Source organism: Protopterus annectens, chromosome 3.part1 (assembly GCF_019279795.1).
Source record: "Protopterus annectens isolate FY-2018-M chromosome 3.part1, PAN1.0, whole genome shotgun sequence".
Taxonomy (NCBI): domain Eukaryota; kingdom Metazoa; phylum Chordata; order Ceratodontiformes; family Protopteridae; genus Protopterus; species Protopterus annectens.
Genome location: NC_056732.1, coordinates 1282393612 through 1282413833, shown reverse-complemented (window position 1 = coordinate 1282413833; position 20222 = coordinate 1282393612).

The window sequence follows — 20222 nt, the reverse complement described above, 5'->3', positions numbered from 1 at the left end:
AGAATGTCCAGATTTTTACCTCATATTTTTGGTCTACTTCTCATAAAATTGTGGTTTGCTAGCAAATCACTGGGAAATCATTTGAGGACTGAAGTCAAAAAATAATGACAGCCATTTGAGTTTCAGACTTCATACCCTTCAGAAAACTGATATTAATAAAAAATCTGTTATTCTATTAAGTTTCTAAGTTTGTAAGAGCAATATTTAAAAACTGTCCCTAATTTGGGCCTTTGCCCCCCACCCATTATTTATGGCTTTGTCCAGATTTCTAGCTATAAGTGGTTTAGACGTATGATCCTAACTCCTTGTAGATATTTTTAATTGTCCCAAGGTTTGTCATATAATGGGCATCTATAAGGGCAGTTAACTCCTAAAGACTGCCCTGCCTGTTAAAGCCAGTGTTCCCTCTGGTTATCTGGATTCCATAGTGGGATGAGTGCCTGAACATGTGCCTACACATCTTTCCTGAAGGGTGTCAAAAATGGCCCTACTTCTCCATTTCCCCTACACAAGCTCCAGCAGGTGACCATGCTACTATTCAAACACAGGTCACTTGAGTCATAATCAGAGCTTTATCCCTCTACACCAGCAGATTCAACTATCTATTTAACTATCTGGCTTATCTATTAACTCTTTGTCTTTCTACGTGTAACTATATGGAGAGATAGATAGATGCACATGCACACACATGTCTATATATATATATATATATATATATATATATATATATATATATATATATATATATATATATGGTTTACTATTATAAAGTCGGTGTAGCATTGCACGCCTATGCACTATTCGAACTACAGATGTTCGAACAGTTTATATGTGTGCCGGCCATGTAATCGAATGGAATATTTGCGAATGGTGTGTGCATTTGCAAATATAACGTTCGATTATGTACAGGGATTGTGGTACAGTGCGGTAAAGGAAATACATCCCTTTCCTCACTGTAGTGCCATCTCAGAGTTGGGCGGGTGTGGGGCCCATAGCCCCACACAGGGGGATGCAGGGATGGTAGGTTTCCTACTTAGGGAGTTACGGGAAGGGTGGGATTGCTGTTAAGTGCCGAAAATGTTGTGTTCGACATTTGCAGCATTAACAGCTGTTTTTCGACATTAGGGCCATTAGGTGGTGTACTTCTGGTGAAACACTTCGCTCATAAGTACCTGTTTTTTTTTAACTTTCAAGATTTTAATAGTAAACCTATATATATATATATATATATATATAGATATATATATATATATATATATATATTGTTTGTCTTTCGGCTTTTCCCAGTTAGGGGTCGCCACAGCGGAATTCCGGTCCGTTAATGATTGGCAGTAGATTTTCATGAATGCCGAGGTGCCAGCTTGACGTTCAACCTTCAATGAAGGCACGCCCATTTACGCATGTCTTTTGAATGCCCACCCAACCGTGGGGAGGACATGCAGACTCCACACACACACACACACACACACACACACACACACACACACACACACGTATACATATATATATATATATATATATATATATATATATATATATATATATATATATATATATATATATATATATATATATATATATATATATATATATATATATATATATATATATATATATATATTATATACACACACAGGGATGCACATGCCTACAGATACAAATACATGTTTATTGAAATGGCATAGACATTGGGCGTAATGAATCCACATGCCTCATTTCAAAATACAGATATTCTTAAGTGCATTCTTTGCAGATTGCTACCACATTTGTGTGCATCCTATGTACATCATCACCTCTACAATAAATTAGAAATGCAATTCTTAAACTGCTATCTCAACCATAGTTAAGGCAAAATGTGTGAATAAAACTGCAGCTTCAACATGTGCTAATAATAAACATAAAGGTGCAGTTAAAAAAGTAAAAAGTAACTAAATGTATCAATACAAAAGAATCAGAAAATTGAATTGTTGGCAATAGACTCAATTCTAGTCAAGTAAACTGAAAAAGATTAAGTACTCAAAAATAACTGACATATAAAACTGAAAGTTATGTATCAAAAGTTATGTTACATTAATCTGGTAAAATCATATCAAAAAGTGACCTGACACATTAAAAAATTAAAAACTCATTCAGAACTAGAGTAGAAATCCACCATGTGGTAGTCCCTTTATAAACACCTGTGGTAAGTATATAAAACTCTATTCAGTACACAGCTTGTGCAAATATAGTAGTTATAGATTCTTATTTAAATGAATGGACAGCAGATATTTAAACTAAACATAACAGTAAGAAATAGATAAATTAAATAATCTGATGCCTAGTTTGTGTGAAACATGACATACCTTGCAGTAAAGTTTTGTATACCAACAACACAAGTTGTGTCATCCATCAAACAAACCATAACACTGCATATTCTGTTTATCATTTTTTTGTTCTTTTTATGCAGGATATGCAGCTCTTTGTGAGTCTGTTTTATAGTGCTGAAGACAAACTTACTATTTCCCATACTACTTACCAAAGATTCTGAAACTATCTGAACACCACAATTCAAACACTGTAACAGATAAATTTGTGCTTCACTCTACCACCCTGTGTGGGGATCTTTGCCCCATGACCCCTGTTCATAAACATTCTACTTTTACAGTTTAAACAACTTTGATAAAATGAGAACAATTGTAGTTCCTTTTTGTTCAGTAAGTGTGACCTCAGCATTAGCAGACATTGGGGTTATGAAGCCAGAGTCTCCACATGGGGAAATGGAGGCAAACAGCCTCCATACCTACAAAACAACATGTCCTCTTAGACAACTAATTATACATATGGTAGAAGTCAGGTCATAAGTTGTACATTAGGTGAATAGCTGTACCTCTAGTTAGTTCAATTAGCCATCAGAGGGAGGTTGGCATAGTGGTTAAGATATTTGCCTTTCAGACACAAGGTGCAGGGCTTGTTTCTCACATGGATTCATAGGCTATGCTTAAAATGGCCCAAAAGGGCAGTTAGCCTAGTACTAATCTTTGAACCTAGACCCATTATTATAAACATATTATGGCATGGGCTGCATTCTGCCATTGCTTTGAAGTCATTTTTATATCTTTATAATGTGTTGTTTGTATGCATGAGCACATAAGTCACAATGAGTTCTCAGTAGGATCAGGCATGATGAAGGAAATCAATCGGCAGTTCTGAAATCATCAAACCAGACCGCCGTGTTAATGAAAAATCATCATACGTGTGTGCCACCCAGTAAAGAATTGCTACCGTTAGTATAAATGAGTAAGCATGTCTACCTAAAAGCAAAGTTGCTTTCCTCTGATCATTTTAAAATGGTCTATATTGTTTTGTTGTTATTATACAATGAAAAGCAACATTTTACTGCTCCTGTCTATAAATTCTGCTGCCCATCTGACATCCACATTGCTGTATCATAGACAGAATAGCATCTGTAGGGTGTCTTAGTTGTATGGGATATGGCATAGTACAGACAGATTCAAGCTTTTCAAATAATCAAGTCAATATTGCTGTATGTTGCTTCCATATTACATAGTGCATCAAAGTAATGTTTACAAACATGTAAAGTGAGGTATTCCTTATACAGGTAAAAGATTTTCCCATCCCTGTCTATCCTACCTCATACAGCACAGTATTTTATTCAAAAATACAATGGTGTTGTGTCAAACAGAGAGTATTTGAATGTTATATTAGTTCTATCATGCTTAACACAGCTCTAGACTGCAGTACTTATATCAGTTTTTGTACAGCAATAAGCATGTTAGTCCTATGGTGAATTCAGCTTAAACAGAGCAGTTAAGATGCCTGTTCACTCTGCTAAGCGTTTGATTCTAAGAGTTTTAGTTAATAATTAGATGCGCTGTGTGAATGCTGCTAATATGCAAAGATGTAATATTAATCTATAGTTAAAATTCATATAAATTATGAAGGCTTCAGCTGCATTATCCTTAACAAGTGACCGACCTTTTGTCACTACTAATTGCTCTGCCTTCTCCTTATCTCACATCTGCATTCACATCACAGAATAGCATTTTTTCTTTTGTGCACGTCTATTTTTTCAGTGGCACCTCATCTAGTGTCTGTACATTATCATCAATGATACACTTTCTCCTGACTACCAGTTGGTATACATTCTGTGCAACAGGCATAACAGAATATATATATATATATATATATATATATATATATATATATATATATATATATATATATATATATATATATATATATATATATATATATATATATATATGTTTTTCTTTTCTAGACTATTGCAAGGCATTTACATATCTTATTTGGTGCAATGAACATTTAAATCTAAATTAAATAGGGTACGGAGTGAGTGACACTGCACAGCAGTGTAATATGACTTACAGTGGCCAAGGATTTGTTTCTCCTTCTTCTGTACCATCCTACTTATCTCCAATCACTATACACATATTTATTGTTTGGGTTCCTTTGAATTCTGGTACAGTGCAATTAACTTAAGGTCCTACAAGGACGTATGACCATATACATACATGTGTACAGTGATTTTTAGAGACGCTACAAGTTTATGAGTGAATTCCCACATATTAATATTCCCTTTAAACCAGGACTAGGCTGAAATGTGTAACCTAGACAGTCATGTATTTTTTGTTAAGTCAGAAAATTTCTCTTCTTAGCTAGTGATGATCTTAGCTGTATAAAGACAGTAAGCATATTTCTTCCTAAGTTGCAGTAAAAAAAAGGCCTAAAGTGAAAATTTGTCAGATTTCAATAAGGATTCATATGCTATGCACAACTTCACAATCTGTTATACATCTGTTGCTAATTCCACTATGTCACTGTAAGTTGTTCATTCTGCTATAATGTACTGCCTTCTGCATCCATTGCTAACTGCACTGCATCGCTCAGGGTTACACAGTTGGCTATGCTCCATTACCAGCAACATCCAGTGCCAAATGCATTGTATTACTTGTGTTACTACAGGCTATACATATTGACATGCTGTGCTGCCCTGTACATCCAGTGCCAACTGCAGTTAGTCACTATAGGCTATGCATATGTTTTGCTGCCTTCTGCATCTAGTGACAACTGTACTGTGTCACTATGGACTACACATTCTGATATGTAGTGTTGCCTTCTACATCCAGTGCCAACTGTACTGTGTCACTGTAGGCTGCTGAATCTGCTATGATTTACTGTCTTCTGTATCCAGTGATAACTGTACTGTGGCACTGCAGGTTACACGGTTGGCTATGCTGTACTGCAGCAGCATCCAGTGCAAATGGCACTATGATACTTGTGTTACTACAGGCTATACAGTCTGGCATGTTGTGCTGTCTTCTACATCCAGTGGCAACTGCACTGAGTCACTACAGGTTATTCAGTGTGATATGTTGTGCCACCCACTGTGTCCAGTGATAGCTGTATTTTATCACTACAGATTACACAGTCTGAAATGCCATGCTACCCTCAATATCCATTAACAGCTGTACTGTGTCACTACAGGCTAAACATTGTGATATATTGTGCTGCCCTCTGCATCTGGTGACAACTTTACTGTGTCACTACAGGCTACACAATCTCTTGTACTGTACATAGTTGGCACTGCATGTATTTCTCCCCTTCCTTGTCTCACTATTAAAATGTAGGGCACATGGAGCCATTGCTCTATAAAACTGCCTCAAGGCACTGCCTGCAGTCCATCCTGACCATGGTATGCTGTGTAGCTGGCAGTTTGCAGGCATTTAATAGGAACATCACAAGGAGCTGCTTGTTGCCATGCTATTCCTTCATACTTTATGGTGCACTGGGCACTTGCTGATGATACACAAATGATTTTTCTTCTGAACTGTGCATCTGTTAACAGCTATGCTGAGAGGTCATCCATGTTACCTTGACTGCACAACACACAGAGTAGCTCTGAGCTCCACTACTGACTTATTTAGTTATTTAATTTTATTTTTTTGCCTGGCTCTGCTTGAAGTAGATACAACAAAAAGCTTACTGGTGAAATAGTGATATGGAAGGAGTAAAAGGTGGGAATGTCATGTATTTTCATTGACATCAGTTTAATTGAAACTATGATCATTGAGACAATGTTATTGAAAGCCACTTTCTTGAAACTCCCAAATAAAGAAATCCTGCACTGTCATTATTTGTTTTTTTTTTTTTTGTATTAAATCTTGATGGAACGTGTGCTTTCATATGAGAGTTTAATTTCATTAGTTTAATGTAGAATTAGTATTATTGCAACCAAATGCTGCTGATTTGTGCAGGAACAGATTCCATATCTCCAGGTTGCTTGTTCAGCCCCTACTGTTGTGTGGATTAATATACACATATAAAGGATATATAGTGGAAAAGCCTTACCCTTCCCTACACGGTCACTACATAGGAATCTGACCTCCAGCAAAACAATGATTTTACTTATATAAATACATACATACAAATATTTTAACCACGGGCATTAATGCCCTTCTAGCCGGCTAATATACCAAAATATTCATTCCCATAATGTGTCCAGGCTGTTCTTAAAAATATCTAAACTAATGCTTACTTTAATGTAATTTGGTAGTCTATTCCATGTATCAGCTGCTCTCTCAGACAACCAATTAGTACACTTCACATTTCTATAGAACCTTTATATTTTTATTTTATTAGTTATTTAGGAAGTTAGTTAATTAATTAGTTATTATGTTAACTGACTTTTTAAATGAAAATGGCTTTCAGTTGCTTGTTAAATTACATTCATATGAATGGACAGAGACAAAGAGAGAAAAAATAAGAGAGCTAGAGGAATGGGGAGAGGGGGGCTCAGGGATAATAATAAAAAACATGAACGTGCAAGAATGATTGGGTGAGAGTATTTTGTTCATACTAGTAACACTACGTAAAATATTCATTCATGACTCCCTCTGCTCAAGCTTACACTTTACTACCTTCTTTAGAGAATCATAGCTAGGCCATCTGGTGCTATGTGCATTTCTCCAAACTGGTGCCCAACAGCATTCAAAACTGAGGAGCAAGACTAACAAAGGTATATGTAGAAAGCTGCTTCCTACAGCAGTAACACGCAGTGAGGTGCACTTGCTACGTCATGCTAACACACTGAGCAATTAGTTCGTGACTGCAAATGGAGTAACAACATATATTTATGAAAATAACCTCATGGTTTCATAAATCAGTGCAGGTAATAACACTCATACAGCATTGGCACCTGATGACTTTGTCCTTTAGCCGCTTACTCCCAGGGCAATATGTTTCAAGTTTGGCTCTTTAACTATTCATTCTATTACAGCACTTTTCTATTTCACATATTATATTGTTTCAGTGGTTCTCCAATGCAAGCCATCAGGTGATATTACCAAATACTCAGATTTATTTGTTATGGGTTTGTGCTGAATAGTATTGTCAAAACAGGCAAAATATTTTAAGTGTAGAAATGAACTTCAAACCAACCATGAGAAGCCTATTTATTGTGTAGAAACAGCCTTCTTACAAATGAATACCCACTCATTGAGTTTATACCCACAGTCATACTAAAAAATTAGCTATTTTAGTTAATTGCATTTTGAAAGGGTAGCTCAGTGGCGTAGTGGTTAGCACTGCACTTTTACAGCACACAGTTCTCCATTTCTGTTCTCAGCTATGGTGCTTTCTGTACAATCTGCACATCCTTCATTTGTGTCTGCAACTCTGCATATATTTTGGTTAGGTAGTCTGTTTTATTACATATCCAAAACAAGTAATTCATGGGAGCTGGTGAGTGTGTGTGTGTGTGTGTGTGTGTGTGTGTGTGTGTGTGTGTGTGTGTGTGTGTGTGTGTTCACGCACATTCTGTAAAGGACTGTCACTGTATTAAAGGCAGGCGTCTATGCTTTATCCCAGTATAGTAGCAGAATATGCATTGTTTCTCCTCCAACACTCTATTTTAGTAAGAGGGTAATCAGAGAATGAAATAATGTTTCTTTTTATAAGTATATGAGAAGTCCCTCCTGTCAGTATATGTTCATGGATTAAGAGTAAAACTACTTTGTAAATTACCATTAATCCAGCACAAGGAAAATACTGGGGCATTACATTCGTGAAATTATACATTTCCATATTTGGCAAGGAATGAAACATGATTTGTAGTAACTTATTTCTGAGTATTTCTTTAACTGTGCTGGGGATCTACAATTTATATTACTGACAAATGCTGCTGTTCTTTTTTTTAGAAATGTTGAAATACCTATAGCATTTACCTTTATAGCAATAAAAGATAGATGGTATTTCCCCTTTTGCATCTCATCTCAAGGATACAGGTATGCTGCTAATAGTCAGGTGCCCCCAACAATACATTATAAGTGAATTATTTGAGACTGTAGATCCAGTGCTCAAGTCCTGACCCTTTCCACAGGTGAGCACTTTGATGAATGAAAGGCACGGATCAGATAGCATTGCATATTGATAAGTTAATGAACACAAATAATCATCTCAAGAAATGCCATTAGAAAATAAACAATGTGCATAATTTTTCTCACCAGGAATTTAGATGCACCTGGCTGTATTTGTTCTTTATACTTTTCCTGAGTTGAGAAAATAGTTTGTTGGAACTAGAAGTGAAAGAATAGAGAGGCATGTGCAATGCATGCATGAACATATGCAAACAGTAAATCATGTACACACACTCATATCTGTGTAGTTATGCATATGAATTTCTAAACAAACACCTATTTAATCAATGCGTTGATACCTGTGTATAAGCATGCAAAATGAAGTCAAGAACATAGATACATATAGATACACACATAAAATTTATGTAAATATAAGCAGTACAAGTGCAAGTATATTCACATTAACTCATATTAGATGAATATCTACAGTTGCATATGCAAGGATTTATTATATTCTTATGCACACGACAAAAGATATAATGTACCTTTGTGTACATCCACATATAAAAGTACACATTTTATTTATAGCCAAATGCAAATATATGCACATACATGCATATAAAACACATATGAATATTCCTAAATATGCCAGTAAGCATGATAAATGTATTACATATGTAGATACACTCGTGTATGTGCTTATAAACCTAACTCTAGTACACACTCCCTAAAACACACACACAGACACACACACACACACACGCACACACACACACACACACACACACACACACACACACACACACACACACACACACACACACACACACACACACACACACACACACACACACACCTGCTAATCTGAGCAAGCAGAATGAAAGAAAAGCATCTGCTCTTTGGAGCAGGAGCCTTTAGCAGCATACTTGTGCCAAAAATGATTTGTCTAATTGTTGCTGAATGCTCCTGATTTCAGAGCCCAGTGGCTTTGATGAGCTCTAGCATTGCCCTTCATACTTCCTCACTCCCAATAAACTTGGGTAATTAGCATCCTGACCACTCAATTAATTAGGCAACACATTTAATTATGACAAACTACATTATGTGCTTGAGTCCAGAGTCTGACCGGCATTAGCATCAGGTTATGTTCAGTAACAATTTGATTTGAGAGGGAGTTTATTGACCAGAAAAGACATATGATGAGATTAAAATAATCAGTTGAACCAGTTCAGTGATATTGGCTTGTTGTTGCCGAAGGCCTTGGTTATAAAGAGATTGAGGTTGATCAAATTAGTCCCTTCATTCTTATTAAGAGCTAATGCATAACCTGATAGATATTGGCAGAGAGGGAAAGCAAGGAGTGATGCAGAGGGCTTTTAAAAGCAGATACACATGACTATTTTAGTTCTGTCATGATAAAATTCACTTACACAAGTTAGGTCTTTCTGTCATTGCCATGCTCTTAGCTAACATTGTCACATTCTAGTGTGTGTTTACATGTTGCCTAAAAACATTCTTGCATTTTACCAATGGACAGACAGCTCATACATTCCCTTAGAGAATATCTGATTATTTTACATTTCATTACAGCTATATTTCATAACCAAACACTCCAGACAATGAAGCCTGCCCTTGAAGGCCTTCAAAGATTTACATAATACCCACATTTCAATGAAAACTCTGAGGGATCTCATTATTTAGGCCCCTTTTGCTTTACATATGCTAGTATGAATTATTGTACCCCGTTCTCTGATTACTTAGATATTTTCTTCAGAGAATTTCTCATTTTGGTCTACCAAAACACGGGTTTATCTTTCAGTTCATTCTGTGAAACTAACTGCCAATTTCTCAAATAAATGTTGGAAAATGATTTCTGTAGAATAAATGGTTTGCAGTATCATGTTGAAACATATTATTGCTCATACCTATTTATCTTTAACAGTCAAAAAAAAAAAAACTAGTAGTGGCGATTAAAATTCATAGGAGAGGGTGTACTTTATTTTTTACAACAGAAGGCTTCTATGTACTCTTTGTAATTATTGATAGGAAAACTTTGTGTAGGCTTAGTTTATTTACTTAATAAGGCATGTACCAATAAACACCTCTAACTTTATAAAAAAATATTGGTATTCTTACGAGGAGCAAGGCTAAATCTAAGGGTAATACATGACGATATTTAGAATTATACTTTTCAGCTGGCTAAATAATACAAGACTTGGAGAGGTGTGGAACTGTGAGTAACTAGCTTTTCATCAAAAGGTAAGAGAATTAAATTATTTTAATTATTTAAATTATTCATAAATATTTAACTTGCACTTATAGTGAACTGTGTGGTGATACTACATTGTTGTTTTTGCTCTGTTCAATCTGTTTGCATTTTTTAGCTTGTTTTGGGACCTTAATCTTGTATTTTAATTAGCAGTTGTGGGAAGATTATGTTTCTGCATTTTTCTGCTCTTCTATTTCCACAAGTAGAATTACAATTGTGGCAGAACTGTGTACTACTGCCAGATTTGTGGCCTAGTCATTTATTACTGCATTTTTTTTTCCATAAAAAATGTTACTGGTAAATTTCTGCATAATCTGGTGCCTTACACACTAGTATAAGTTTAATAGTGAGGGGAATATTCTCTACTCCAGTTTGTGGTTAAGTGCTTTTATATTCTGCTAGTCATTTAGCTGCCTAAAGTTGCATTCTGTGTCTGCCCCATCCCGCACTAATAAAGTTTCTAAAAGAGCTCCAATATTGCCATTATTTGGTGGAATGCTCTAGCTAGTCTGCTCATTCCTTGAAATCTTTTCTTAACCCTCTGAAATGTTTTCCCAACCATCACACCCTTTACATGTGTCTCTGGCCTCCACCCCATATGATAATCTGATTTCAGTAGTCATCCCTCCTTCTTTCATTGCTACTGATTGTTGTATAAGCTACTGATGTACCCCTCCCACCCATTGTTTTTCATAGAGCCATGATACTGTCCACCCAGCAAGCCAGTTCTGCTCTTGAGTAAACCTGCTTTACTACATATTTACTCCTGCTCATTTTCCTGGAGCTCAGCAAAGCCTGAAGTCCTAGCCTGCATTCCAGAAGTGTTTTACTTGTATCTAGTGCCATCCAGGCAAGGGAAAGTACACACGGGCACATGCGTGTGTGTGTGTGTGTGTGTGTGTGTGTGTGTGTGTGTGTGTGTGTGTGTGTGTGTGTGTGTGTAGAGAGAAAGAGAGAGAGAGAGAGATATTGAATACTCGTAAGTGTGTATACAGGTGGAACAAAGTGGTCAGAAATATTATTTCAAAATGCCCACATAAACTTAAAGCAAAATGGTTTTACACATTTACCAAATATATTCCAATAGTTTAGCTGAACTATTTCTTAAGTAATTGTGCTTCCTGCATTTTCTCAACAGTTTTGTGAAAGTATCCAGTAAATTATTTTCTGTCTTTTCCCCGTCTACCTCATTTCTGATATACATAATTCCTATCATCATGGAAAAGGTCATTAAAGTCATAAAGTTAATGTTTTCTTCTAGCATTTTGTGCTCTTTTTCTGTGTACAAAAGTCATTTAGCCTTAACTTATATTATCTAAGTGTCAGGCTAATTTATTCCCACTTTCCCTATTAGTGAGACATTTCAGAGGAAGGAGTTTCAACAACAAGAGCAGCAACAGTGCTATTAAAAATGCAAAAAATACATAAATGTCTAACCTGTTTATGAATTTTGGCAGCATTGTAATGTTAACTAATATCTAATTTCCAATTTGGACCATATATCTGTCACATGGATCCCACTACCTTTGATAATGCCACTACCAAACCACTGTATTAGAATGGGGCCCCCAATTGCCTTTCCCCAGGTCTCCCTCAGACTTTTTTATCAGTACACAAGCTGTACTTTATTATAGTTATATTATAGTTTAACAGTTAATCTTAGAAGTTTTGTGATTGTGCCTATTCTGTTGATTGTAACCTTGTTTTCTCTTGCCTTGTTATATTTTCTGTAACTTTTACCCCACCTCCATATTCAGTCTAATTCCCCTCTGCATCCAGCCATGTCGTAAATTGCACAAATTTTCCCTTAGAACTAGCTGGTTTCTCGGTAGTAGCACTAAAATCTGAACCCCTGTGACTAGCACTTGCTCTAGAACATGCTGGAAAGCACTAGGAAGCCTTAAACTGATACAAGCACTCAACTCTCCTGTTAATAAGGAGAAATTAATCATAGGCACTAAACAGCCTATAATTGCAAAGTACCTTGCAAAGGTAAGGGAAAACAGCTCTTGTACTTTACAAAAAAGCACCTAAACAGGCATGCCCAAGAGTCAGCTCCTGGTGATTTCTCCAGTCCACCTGGTGAATCTAGGCATACTAGGGCAAAGCAGCAACTGCCTCATGTACACAGACAACCCTCTCCTCCTACCACCCAACACTACAACCTGCGAGAGATGCACTTACATAGCCAAACTGGAAGCAAAGCTCTCTCCAGCCAAGATTGTGCTAGACAGTCAAGAGGAGAAGGTTAACACCTGCACTACACCTCAAGCAACACATAGCCCTTCAAAGCGCACACCATCAACACCCACACATAGCAACACTAAACCCTTATATGTGAAGGCCCTTAACATTAACCTGCCCAAGCAACAAGGAACTCCGAAGCTGAAATGCAAACAAACACCAGTCACAACCAAAGTGACACATAGCTCACAACACCAGTGTTCCACCCAACAACAGCCCCTAAGGCAAGAAAACATACTCAACACTTTAGTCATAGGTGACTCTATAGTCAGGAACACTGATGTCCCACTCACCAGGCTGAACAAGGAGAAAATTACAGTCAGCTGCCTGTTGGGTGCCAGGATTTGCCACATAATGCATGCACTCAAATCACTCCACAACAAGTACAAATACAGGACTTGAGATGTACCTCCCTGGACTACATGAAAAGAGACATGGAAGAGCTCTCGGATCATGTGGCCCAGGCAGGTATGACCCTAGCCCTGAGTAGCATCCTGCCTTCGCCTAGAATGATACCACAGTATAAGGACAAAATGATTGACTTCAACAATTGGCTAGGCTTCTGGTGTCATTCAAAGGGGATCCAGTATCTGTCAGCCTGTGATGACATGATCGACAAACCACAATACTTTGCCAGAGATGGTCTGCACCTGTCACCCCTGGGACTCAGGTTACTGGCTAAATCTCTTGCCACCCCTATAGTGCCTTTTTTAGTCAAGGTTCAAAGGACAAAACCACCACCGTAACAGATACAAGCATGCAAAATCTGAAGGTAATGCTATTCAATGCTAGAAGTCTAAACCTCAAAATGCACTCTCTCTCGAGACACTCCTAAAAATGGAGAACATCGATATCTGTGCAGTAACTCAGACCTGGTTCAAGGCTCCAGAGAGCACCCCTGCAATACCAGGCTACAACTCTTACCACATTTTTGGCCACCAAATCAAGACCGAAACATTAAAGGTGGAGGAGTGTCCATATTCACCAAGGATATTCACACCTCCAGGCTAGTTGCCCAACAGAATGCATCTGAAATTTTCCAGGTGTAACTAACACTAGGTAAGACTGCGATCCAAATTGTAGCTTGCTACAGATCCCCCACCATGCCCCAAGATTCTCACTACACCTTTCTAAACATAATGGAAAATAATAAGATACAACCAAACACCCTAATACTGGATGATTTCAACTACCCTGCCATTTACTGGGAAAACTACTTGGGTACCAACACCTTTTCCCAGCGGTTCCTGGAATTCATAAATTCCAATGCCCTGGATCAACTATTCCATTGTCCCACCAGGGGGCTCCAATATCCTAGACCTGGTCATTGCCAACATGGGAGATGTATGCTCCACACCAGTGGTCACCCACTCATTTGTCAGGTCTAACCATAAGCAAATCACCCTTTACATCCACATCCCACTTCCAGCCCCCAGTAAGGAAACCTCCGTAAAAAACTTCTCCAAAGCCAACTTCATGCGACTCAATTCAGAAGTGACAAACTTCATGACACCCGTGCAGATGAGAGCTGAAAGTTCAACTGCTGAATCTTACACTAAGGCACTGTACGAGCACATCCACTCAGGCATGAATCTTGCTAGCCCAAATAGAACCAAGATGCTCTCCTCCAGAAAAAGGAAACCAATATGGTGGTCCCCTGCCACAAACAAACTATACAACAGAAGAAAGAAACTGTTGCAGAAATGAGGAAAATTCCAGGATGCAAAAAACTCCCTTACCAACCTCACTAAAAAGCTGAGATCCCTCATAAAAATCCTCCCATGCTAGTTACGAAAATAAAATTGTCAAAGATTCCAAAGACAACCACAAGGCAGTATATAGTTATGTCAAGAATCTAAATGGCAATGCTCAGATATGCTCTGAGCTACAACAGAATGGCATTAAATATGCAGATTGATTTAGTGACAACTTCACCCCCCTCTCATGCCTTAAAGGTCCCATCTCAGTACCAAAAGATTGACAAATTCTGGTAATCACAGCCACACAGGTAAAAACCGCACTCTCCAAAGCTAAGAATACAGCATCCATGGGACCAGATGACATCCCGGGTTGTGTCCTACATGAACTACAAAATGAAATGGCACCTCACCTAAGTGTCATGTTTAATCATAGCCTCACCTCAGGCTTCGTGCCCACTGAGTGGCGCACAACTACAGTTATCCCATTCCACAAGGGGGGATCCTCCTTGGATCCTGGAAACTACTGTCCCATCAGTCTGACGAGCCGGATCTGCAAGGGCATGGAACTCATTATCATGGAACTTATAAACAAAGACATTGGCAACCTTAAAACACTGGACTCCACCCAGTTTGGGTTCGTGAAGGGCCGATCGTGTCTCCTGAACCAAAGAATTGACTTCTTTGAATCAGTCTCCAGACCTGTGGACGAGGGTAAAGTGGTCAATACAGCCTAGTTGGACCTCGCCAAGGCCTTTGACACCATCCACCACTCTGGAATCATACATAAACTTACTAAGCTGGGCATAAATCCCTATGTCACTCGATGGGTTGCCAACTGGCTTACTGACAGAACCCAGACTGTAAAAGTAGCCGACTCCAAATTCAAGACAAGTGACAAGTAGAGTACCTCAGGGTTCAGTCCTGGGACTGCTCTTGTTTGGCATCTACTTCTCTGAAGTACAGGCCAACACTAAGGGACTCTGGCTAACAAGGTTCGCAGATGACTGCAAACCGGGAGCTATTATTGAATCCCCAAATGTTGTGGATATTCTACAAAATGGCCTTACAGAAACAGATGCTTGGTGCCAGAGCCATGGGCTCAAGCATAATGCCAAGAAATGTACAGTTATCCCCTTTGGGAAAAACCATGTACACATGAATTACCATATAGGTGGCAGTACACTAAACACTGAAAGTTTGATGAGAGACTTAGGGACACAGGTAGACAGTGGTCTCACCTTCGATAACCACATTGCCACAACAGTCAGGAAATCTTTCTATGTGGCACACCTCATCACTAAGGGCTTTTTATCCAGAAAAAAAGGAGGTCATTGCCCCACTGTACTCATCCCTCATTATACCCATTATAGAGTACAATGCCCCGTTTGGTATGTACCTCACAAGACATCTGCAACACCTGGAAAGCCGCAGAAATACCTCACTAAAAGCATCACAGGCCTAAAGCAGATCCTCTATGCTGACCATCTAAAAAAAAACTCTAGCTATACTCTTTGCATATCGTCTACTCAGAGGCGATCTCTGCTTAACATACAAGGCCATGTCAAGCCCTGAGCTGTTGTACATGCTCCACTTAAAGAAATCCCAGTCCCTCAGACCCACATGCTCCAGGGATCTAAACCATGTCATCACAATGAACAAAGCATGTTGGAGGGATAGGTTCCTGACCGAGAGACTCCCCATACTCTGGAATAGACTGCCCATACCTGTCAAGCAGAGTGCCTCCTTGGCCCTCTTCAAAAGGAACCTTGACGACTGGATGGAAGATAGGAAATTCACCCCAGGGATCACGTCAGTCGCCCTGCAGACAGGGTCCAGGGAAGTAAATAATGTGGGAAGAAATATCCAGGGAATTGTTATGGCTAGGCTTGTATAGGACCTAGAGCCGATAGCCTAGTACCAATGTATAAACCTATGAACCTAGATCTACATGTATCACGCTGACCTTCACAAATTGTTTCCTTGGTAAACTTGTGTGGACCCACACTTTTACAGCTCCCTATTGCAAGGCTCCAATTTGCTCACCACTTTATCCCCATACCCATCTATGCCTATACTCTCTGTACCACATAATCCTATTAAACCAACCAACCACTCACATCCTTCCATAACATCTACCTTCTACCACCACTCACATCCTTCCATAACATCTGCCTTCTGCCACCATTCACATCCTTCCGTAACATCTTCTACCATTTCCCATCTGCTCTTAATTTAACACATTCTTTTAATACCACCCCATCTCATTACAGTTATACCCTCTAAATCATATAATATAATCCAATTGTATCATCAAATGACATCCTTCTACCTTAACTGCCTCATACCACCACCTTCCTTCTCTTAGTATATTACTCCCTTTTACATCACCTTTTAACTTAGCTTCACAACCCTCAGCTTTACACTTCCCAGATTCAAGCCTTATACAGCCTTACTACAGGACACCTACCTTCCTATCCCTTACCATAGTGTTCTCCATTCCAAATCATCAGGCCCACTCATATCATGCAACCTTATCAAGCACTCATATATACAACAGTTTGCACCACAATTTCACCTTTTCTCACAGTCTACCTGAACACTATAAATTATACAAACCTGAAGACGGGCAATGAACCCATTTCTTTCCTCCTTCTTTTCCTTTGGCAGAGCCGTTTCTACTTCAGCCTGCTTGTGACAAACTTCATTCACCATGCTCTCCTCCCCAAGTCACTTTACCACTTATTTTTATTTATTTATTTATTTGACATTTGTTAACTGGGTTAGTCCGTCTAAGCTTGTGCCCTTTTTCAGTGGAGGCCTGAGGAGAAATGCTCCAAAGTAAAAATTATACAATAATTAGATTCAGAGGACAAATAATGCAAGTCAAACATTTGCAGTGCAGAAATAAAAATACAGAGGTTCACAAAACAAATTGTACAAGCAAAAACTTCCAAGAACAAATTGTGCAGGCAAGATATTCAAAGTACAGAATAACACATTTGAATACAGATACAGTAATAAGTATATATATATATATATATATATATATATATATATATATATATATATATATATATATATATATATATAAAACACTTACTGACTCACTCTTCTTTGATTTAGTAACTCCAACCTTCCCTTTATAATTTCAAAATGGCCATTAAAATGCACACCACAGTCACAAACATTTACACATTCAGATATACATCTATCAATATTACATTGTTTCCTACCCTTGCCCAAAGGACAAATTCAGTAAGTTTTGCTTTCTTATAATAAAATTCACCAGATCTAAGACTTGGATAACAAATAGTGTCCCACCCTCCCTACATCATCTCTAATGAAATAAAATATCCCTTCTTAGTATCAATAGTTTAAACAATAATTGATTCTAGCTTGTAACCTGGTTAATTGCTGTGAGACCTGATATTATTGCAGTAACAGAAACTTGGCTGAAAGGCATATTCTATGCCCAAGGCAGGTATGTCCCTAGCCTTGAGCAGCATATTACCCTCACCTAGAATGATGCCATAGTATGAACAAAAAATGATCATTTCCAATAATTGGCTTAGTTTTTGGTGTCATTCAAATGGGATCCAGTTTCTGTTAGCCTGGGATGACATGGCTGACAAACCTTGCTGGTTTGCCGAAGACGGTTTGCACCTGGCACATCAAGGCTTTTGGCTGCTGGCAAAGGCTCTTGCCTCCCCCATAGTGTCTTTTATAGGCAAGGTCTCAAAAACAAAATTACTAATGTGAAAATTGCCAACCATAATAAAATAAGGGTTATGCTGATAAGTGCTAGGAGCTTAAATCAAAAAACTGTACACCCTGGAAGCACTTCTATCACTGGAGGATATAGATGTCTGTGCAGTCACAAAAACCTGGTTCAAGGCCTCAGAGAGCACCCCGACCATGCAAGGCTACAATACTTTCCACACCTTCAGACCCCAAAACGAATGTGTGATAACCAAAGGAGGCAGTGTTTCTAGCTATATTAGGGATAAAGTCATCTCCTGACTAGTTATATTTGATGGGTCTATATTATATGCTCAAAGAGACTTTTCTTCAAACATATATTCATCGACACCTAAAGAGCGAATGCTCTAAAGTGCGGCACATCCGCAAACTTTTCCCCCAGGAAAAAATTCAGTTGCCCTTTATCGGGAACTGCCCTTTTCCCCAATGTAGAACGATCTTGGAGTTGTTATATTTAGTTAATGTGGTGTGGTGGGCACAGCCCCCATGTCGGGGAATGTGGGGGGGGCAAAGCCCCCCCTCACTTGATTAGGGTTTTGAAGTTTGTTTTTTGTGTATGGCCCTGTGAATTTTTTCCTGAGGAAAAAATTTGCGGACGTGGTCATTCGCGCTTTAAAGCGTTCGCTCTTTAGGTGTCGATGATTATATGTTTGAAGAAAAGTCTCTTCGAGCATATAATATAGACCTAGATTTGACAACTCCATGGAATTACTTCAAGTTCAGCTTACTGTGGTTAAGACCCCATTCAAGTCATAGCTAGTTATAGATCCTCCTTCATGGACTATGATGCACATGAGGCCTACTTGACCAAACTGGATCAATCCAAATTTTGCAAAACACTCTGGTCATGGGAGATTTCAATTATCCCACCATCAACTGGTAAACTTACTCTACCCTTAACTCAGTAGAGCAAAAGTTCTTTGACTTTGTTAACTCAAATGCCCTGGAACAAATTGTTCAAACCCCAACAACGGGAACAAACATACTAGATCTAGTCCTCACTAACATGACAAACATATGCACCACCGCAACTGTCAGACCATCATTAGTCAAATCTGACCACAAATCAGTTGCCGTCAAACTGGCACTAACATCAGAACTCACAAAGGGTGAAGTCAGACCAAAAAACTTTACCAAAGCAAACTCTACCCTCCTAGAGGAAGGTGTAAATGCCTTTCTAGCCCCAACTCAGTTGGGAGTGGTAACTACACCAAAGCTTACACTAAATCCCTGTACAATCACTTGTTTATTTGTATAGGCTCAGGTGCTATAGAGAAAATCAATGCCAGAGCCACAAATAAAAACAAGCCACCCTTGTGAACATTCAGCATCAATGAACTTTACAACAGATGCAAAAAGTTGCTGTCTAAGAAAACTAAGGTGAGGCCCCAACAATGGAAAAGCAGCCTCCTCAGCCTCAACAGCCAAATAAGACAACTTGTCAAATATTTTAAGGGTAACTTTGAAAAACAATTAGCAGTCACAGCCAAGGATAACCATAAGGCCTTTTACAGCTACGTACATTACCTAAAAGGTAGGACCCAAGCATGTGTTGAACTAGTGACTAATGGTATCACACACACTGATCCTACAGTGATAGCAAACTTGCTAGTGGACAGATTTGGTGAAAATTTCACTCCCTTATCCCCTACAAACTATTCACAGACCTTGCCCCAACCCCCACCACACTTACATATCTGAAGAGCAGGTCATTAAAGTCTTGTCTAAGGCACAAAATGCAGCCTCTGCGGGACCAGGCAACATCCCAGGCTGTTTTCTAAACAAATTAAACATGAACTAGCATCACCATTACGTACTCTACTCAGTCACAGTCTACCTTACTTACTCACAGCCTAACCATGGGCTTTGTTCCTG